The following is a 6,963-nucleotide window of genomic DNA, read 5'->3' as shown; positions in this document are numbered from 1 at the left end:
CAAGCTCATATCTCATTAACAAACCGCTGAAATAAAAGAGTGCTTTTTTGGCTCACAGCTATGAAAAAAAATTATCATAGTGATGATGTTCCTCAGCCGTCAACAGAGCTGTGATAACGTTGTTTGATGATGACTTTCCCATGAATGTTAAGCAGCCGCCGCAGCAGAGGAAAGGAGCTTATCAGCGCCTAATGCCCATCTCTAATTCCTGCCCTTCTTGAACCAGCCATTTTCTAACAGCGTTAACTGTCAAATTTACATCCTGTCTTAATGCCACTAAAGAGGACGGGGATGAAGAGTAAATGACAGCAGTGTAATGAGGAAGGCATTCCTCATCTTTCTTTCTCTCCTCGTCTCCGAGGAGAAGGAGATTTCCACCAGACGCGAGCTTTATTCCACCTCCTCTGCCTCCGTGTCGTGACGGAGAGCTTACCTGTAAACTTCAACGTAGGTGTGTTTGTGAGGAACGACTCTCCAACAGTTTGAGGTGTCCTGCAAAACACAAGCAAAGTAAAGCAAATGGAACAGCTGCAAAATAATACTTCTTTTTTTACTGTTGATATGAGCAAATATCTGTTGGTAAAATCAAGAAAAGCAACTGTTCAAAACATCCAACAATAGCACTTTACTTGAAAACAGTAAAATTTACTGAAGAAGCTTCTAGCTACAAGCTATAAGTACCAAAAGACTGGCTAAAAGTTGCAAAGGGTAGTTATGAGCAGAAACAGACAAGACTAAATGTAACAGAAGGCTTGGAAAAGCTAAAAGTGACGAAAGGCTGACTAAAGGTAGGAAAAGGGTAGCTAAATGCTAAATGTAGCAAAGGATAGCTAGAAAAAGTTAGCTAAAAGTAGCAGAAATCCAGCTAAAAGTAAGAAAAATGTCAGCTGCCAGTAACAAACGTCTGGTTAAAAGCTGCAAAAAATGGTTCTAAGTAGAAAAAACAAGACTAAAAGTAGCAAAAGGCCAGCAAAGGCTAAAGGTAGCACAAGGAAGGAAAATGGTAGCTACACATAGCAACGGCCGCAAAAAAGTTAACTAAAAGAAGCAAAAATGAAGCTAAAGTAAGAAAAATGCCAGCTGCCAGTAACGAAGGCTGGCTAAAAGTTGCAAAGGGTAGCTATAAGCAGAAAAAGACAAGACTAAAAGTAACAGAAGGCTTGGAAAAGCTAAAGGTGACAAAAGGCTGACTAAAGGTAGGAAAAGGGTAGCTAAATGTAGCAAAGACCAGCTAAAAGTAACATGCCAGTTGCCTAACAAAAGTTTAAAAGCTGTAAAACAGTGGCTGTTAGTAGGAAACAAAAAAACAAGACTAAAAGTAGCAAAAGCCTTGTAAAAGCTAAAAATACCAAAAGGCGGACCAAAAGTACAAAAAGCGTAATGTAGCAAAAGCCATCTAAAAAAGTTAGCTAAAAGTAGCAGAAGGCCAGCTGAAAGTAAAATAAATGGCAGCTGACGGTAACAAAAGTTAGAAACTGTAAAAGAGTGGCTGTAAGTTAAAAAAAAAGCCAAGACTAAAAGTCGTTATTTTCTCGTAGTTTGACACGACTCAGTGAAGATCGTTTTTAATATTCAGTGTTTCATTCCTACACAGAACAACTGGATCAAGACAAACAGAAGAAATGTTGTACCTTCCATTTATGCTGATATATTCAACCTGAGTGAAACTATGAATATTTGGTCCATTTCATCCGGGGGGTGGGGGGTGGATTCTGCCAGGGCCGACCAGCGAAGATTAAATCTCAGCTCATCTGATTGAACCATATAAAGATTCAAACCGAGCTAATTTCATGCTGATCTGGTTGCCTGCAGTCAAACTATCCAAAAGGCAAGAGGCTATAATGACTCAGGCAGGAACAGACAACAAATAGATGGTAAAATTAGGTTAAAGGGCCTTTTTACCTTTGAGAAGAAATATTTCAATTTAAATGTATCATTTTATCAGGTTCCCCAGCTTTACAGTTGAGATTACACCAATTAGATACCAAATACGGCAGACAGACATTTAGTTACAACCACAGTCAGACATATTTATAACCAAAATACATCTCAATATACACATCTACTGCTCTGACAGGATTTTAAAGGATAATACATCAATCATTATAGTAATGGTATGAAATGGACAGTTATTGATATAATAACTTGGCTAAAGAAGCTGAAGACACTGATAAAAAGACAAGAAACATTCCAAACATTCCATTACAAAAAAATCTGTATGACTTTTTATAACTGTTTATTGTTGTGCATTGTTGTCATCATTCTTTGTTGAAACCAGGTCTCTCTTGTAAATGAGTCCTCGAGGCTCAATAGGATTTACCGTCTAAATAAAGGTTGAATGAATTCCAATTGACATCAAGTCCAGCAGCCTGAAATTGTTCCCTAAATATAAGGAGAGACGCCAGGGACTCATGGGCAGCAGAAAAAACCTGAAGTAAACAAAAGGATGAACTAATAACTGAATATCTCTGCAAGAATCCATTCAGGGGAGGATGAACAGTGGTAACAATCCTGGAAAAGTCATAGAAGTGATGCAATGCAAGCTTGGGTGCTGCATGGATTAACAAGGTCCATGAGAGACAGACATCGAGGAACCGGGCCATTCTGAAGAAAAATGGGCTAGGAGAACAAGACATTCAACCACGAGAGAAAACTGTGCTTTCTGTTCAAGCAAGCCCAGTGAAGAAGAGCATATGGAGAGCATACGGAGAGCATACAGAGAGCATACGGAGAGCATACAGAGAGCATACGGGGCCCTGCAAGAGACCACAGCATCCAGAATGAGTAGGAGACAACTTTGAAACCACTGTTTGCCAAAACCCCTCAAAAACATTACTTTCACAACGAGAGGTTGACAGAGTACCACAAAAACGCTGCGCCATGGGTGAGCCACCAATTGGATCCCCCTGGGTTCCCATTCTCTCAGGGGGAGAATGGGAACCAAGCCTCATCAAAATATCTTCATGAGGGCAGCTAGCCTGCGTCTGAATATCGTGGTACCTATGACCTGCACCCTTTCCCAAGTCTAAGCAATAAAGTGCCTGATCAAAGTACAAGGTGATACGAATACATGTACAGCAGTACTGGCACATTGCAGAGACCAAAGAGTGGCCTCTTTATACACCTCAACAGCAATATTCCTTGAAATGCTTGGCTTAAAGATCAAGGCTCCAACTAGCAAGGAGCATAAAGGAGGAGGTTGGAAGCTAAGATCAACTAGGAGAGTAATCAGATGGTAGAACAACAGAAAGGTTCAATAAAGGTTTTCCAAGACACAACTTGTCCATACTGAGGCTTCAGAGACCAGCAAGCAACGCCTCACAGCTTCCTACCTGAAGAACATCACAAGAAGAAACCACCCAGGGCTGAACAATAATAGAGGATCTAAATGATCTAAGATCTGACCACAGCAATCTTCCAAAACAAGAAGAAGAACCAAGGAGCTGCACCAGCCACTGGGACGTTGGCACAGTGGTACTTGTGCCTTTGGGACAGAAACTGAAGGTTTCAGGGTTCAAACCCTGGAGCAGCCAACTTCCAAGTAACCTTGGTGTGTGATGAGTGAAAGACCAAAAATAAATTATGCCAGCTCTAAAGTCATCCAGATGAGGAAGTGCCAGATGTTGGGGAACCAGGACATTCTAATCAGAATTTGGCTCCAAGAAGAAGACGAGGGCAGATGAGGGCAGAGAACCAATGATTTTAATATGTATATAAATACACATGAACAAAAACTTTATTTCGGCTGCTCCCTTCCTCAGGGATTGCCATAGCGAGCAAATTCACATAAAAGATATGGAAATTGTTTTACGCCGAATGCACTTCCTGACGCAACCTGGGCTCGAACCTGCAACCTCAGGATAACAAGATCACGGCACTGACCACCAAGCTACTGCAGCCTTCCAATAGTAAACTCATGCACCAGTACAAGAGTGGAAAAAGTCCTATTTTAGCCCAAAGAGCCCCTGGTTTACTGGTTCACACAACCCGATGGTTTGTCTTTTAAACCTTTCTTTTGCCTTGTGGTTTGCAGGAGCCGAGTTCTGCCTGTGGGTCCAACAGATCTGGCACACGAGCGCTGATGAATCTCACAAGTTTAATGTGTTTAAGCTCGCTAAGCCTCAAAAGCTTATTCACGTTCAACAGAGTGCTACAAAGTTGGCTAATTTCCCCGTGGTCGTCTCTCAGCTTGAAGGCCCCTCTCTGGGTCTGCTGGCAACGCAGACTCCCAGAAATACAACGCACTGCGCATCCTGTGAAAGACGGAGGACACGCCGCGTCTCACCGATTTGTGTTATCGGGCAGAGAACGGTACCGACATAAATACAGTACGCTCAGATATTACCGTTTTTCCACACCTTAAATTCAACCCGTGACTGTCGTTTTTCTGCGTTCAGCATTGATCCCTTTTTCCAGCCTCTCTTCGGTGAGTGCCTTAGTCTTATCGTGGGTGCCCCCACCTCGTCTGCCTCACGTTTAAAACCACCGAGGACGAGCGCCCGTATGACAGCTAACAGCCGGTGTTAATTAAAATGTCATGCCTCCAAATCAATAGTGTAAAACAGTTCAAACGCAACGCATCGCCTCCGCTGCGATAAGTACTTCTGGGTGTCATGTAAGTCCAGAGAAAGAGATGCAACAGAATGGTATGACAGAATTATCCAGGGAGAACATGTAACATTTAAATTTATGACCTCGCGAGTTACTTCTTTGCTCACAATTGAAAATTATCCACAGTGTCAGGAAGTGTGCAGCGCTGAACTGACAGAGTCATAAGTCAGCGGCGACAGGACGGGAGGCTTCCTGCAGGAGCCGTGCGCCCGCGGTGCATTAAACTGACTAACTCATTTAGGAAGACGGCTGCCGGGAGAGGACGTGTATAAAACAGCTGCCGTCAGTCTGTTTATGTTCATGTCAACTACCGCATTTAGACACGCACAAAGAAAGCAGGTTATTTACCGAACTACTTTCCGTAAACCTGCGAAAACACAAATCTCGGGCCGCCGCCGCAAAGACGTTTCACTGAGAACCCCCTTGAACCGCGCTCGTTTTCTGCAGCGTTCCAAATATTATGACAGGCGCAGCATTAAATCAAAACTTTGTGAGTCGTTGGCACAAACCCATCGAGAGACGCCGTTCAGGAGCAGCGCCGGGCGTATGGGTGGAATGAAACAAATTCTGTCAGAGTAAATATGGTTTAATAAATGAATTAGCTTCATAAATAATGGCTGTAATGACATTTTAGGGGACAATAAGCCACAGCGTTGTCAGGAAATAGTTGATGTATGAGTTTCATGCCTCAGTGGTTCCTCAAAATGAATAGGCTCGGGAAGATAGCAGGGGCTTCCAACCAGCCTATTTTCTCGAATTATCTACTTGTTGTCAATTTGCACAGTGGAATTACACATGCAAATTGAACTGCCTGCACAAACACCACTTGGAGATGATAAAAACAAATTAACAAAGGCTATAGAAGGAGGATTTATTTCACTGGCTAACCTAGGTCAAGCAATACATGTATTTTACGATTGTGTGTACCCAATTTTGTTGTAATTATATCAGCAAATTATTCTTTGTAATCTTATTATTTCCCCCTAACCTTCTTCTTACACACATAATTAACTTCCCTCGTAGCCGCACAAAACCAGGCTTGCCTCCGTGCCGGCACTTTAATCTGATTTGAGGTTAGTTTTTGCCACCTCTCGGGTTGCAAAAACTCCTAGGAAGGTGAGAAGCGAGCAGTTTAGTGGCTCCACGACTGCTTAGCAGGAAGAGCAGACAAATCTTGAGCAGCGAAGCCGCGGTGTTAAAACGTATATAATCACCTCTTCACATCATCCGTCGTACCGCAAAGGAAATTAAGAGTCCCCGGACCTCCACGTTTGCCATTAGATATCTCATTTACTTTGTACACACAGCGCTAATCTCCACTAATGAATTCTGCCACACCAAACCAGATCGAGATGAGTAAAAATTATTACCACTTCCACAGATATGCCTTTCCTCATTTGAGGCTCAATTTGGCTGCCTCGCAAAAACAGTCTGTCACAGTAAGATACTAATAATTAGGGTTTTAAGATGATTAGTTTATCTCTGTGCTCTTACAGTCCTGCCTCTTATCCACCGTGGCCAAAACTTAATAAGAGGCTCTAAGTTTTAAAAAGCCAACTCCAAATTACCAAGAAATGACAGAAATAATGAAGTGGAGCACATGCCAGGACGAGAGAGGGAGAGACCGAGGCGTGGATGGTGCGAACGCCGAGAAACATTCGTTCAAATGTTGGAGCACAAAGACGTGAAATCAATAAGACTATTTAAACCTGGACACGCAGGATTGGCTTGTTTTAAACTAGTAACTCTCATTTACAGCGATGGACTCGTCAGAATAATGTGATTAAAGCCGCGGTGATGCTGAGTGAGTGGCATGAGTTAATGTTGTTTATATTTCAGAGGGCGGGATGTTTTACATGTTTGAGATTAAAGTCGATGATCGAAAAAACTTGAATAAACAGCTTTAAAAAGAAATGTGTCCATGAAAAGAAGAGCCATGTTGGGTGCTGGTTAGGTTGTTTTCACACCATTCGTCGCTTTTATACCAAAACATTAGTGGGTACGAAACGTACGTAGAGCAGCCCGAGATGGGCCTTTTCAAACCCAAGATGGGTCGTTTTGAACCTGAGTTTTATTTTTTTTGTATCTGTTATGAGTCTCTTTGTACCATCATGGGTCATTTTGTACCCAAGTCTTTTTGTATCTGTTATGAGTCTCTTTGTACCATCATGGGTCATTTTGTACCCAAGTCTTTTTGTATCTGTTATGAGTCTCTTTGTACCCACTGTGGGTCTTTTTGTATCCAAGTCTCTTTGTACCCATGATGAGTGTTTTTGTACCCGAGTCTCTTTGTATCTGTTATGACTCTCTTTGTACCCATGATGAGTCTTTTTGTATCTGGTGATCTTTGTA

This window comes from Nematolebias whitei, chromosome 1, assembly GCF_014905685.2.
Source record: "Nematolebias whitei isolate Nwh7 chromosome 1, NemWhi1, whole genome shotgun sequence".
Classification (NCBI taxonomy): Eukaryota; Metazoa; Chordata; class Actinopteri; order Cyprinodontiformes; family Rivulidae; genus Nematolebias; species Nematolebias whitei.
The sequence above is the reverse complement of the archived record's forward strand: the minus strand, read 5'-3'. Positions refer to the sequence as shown.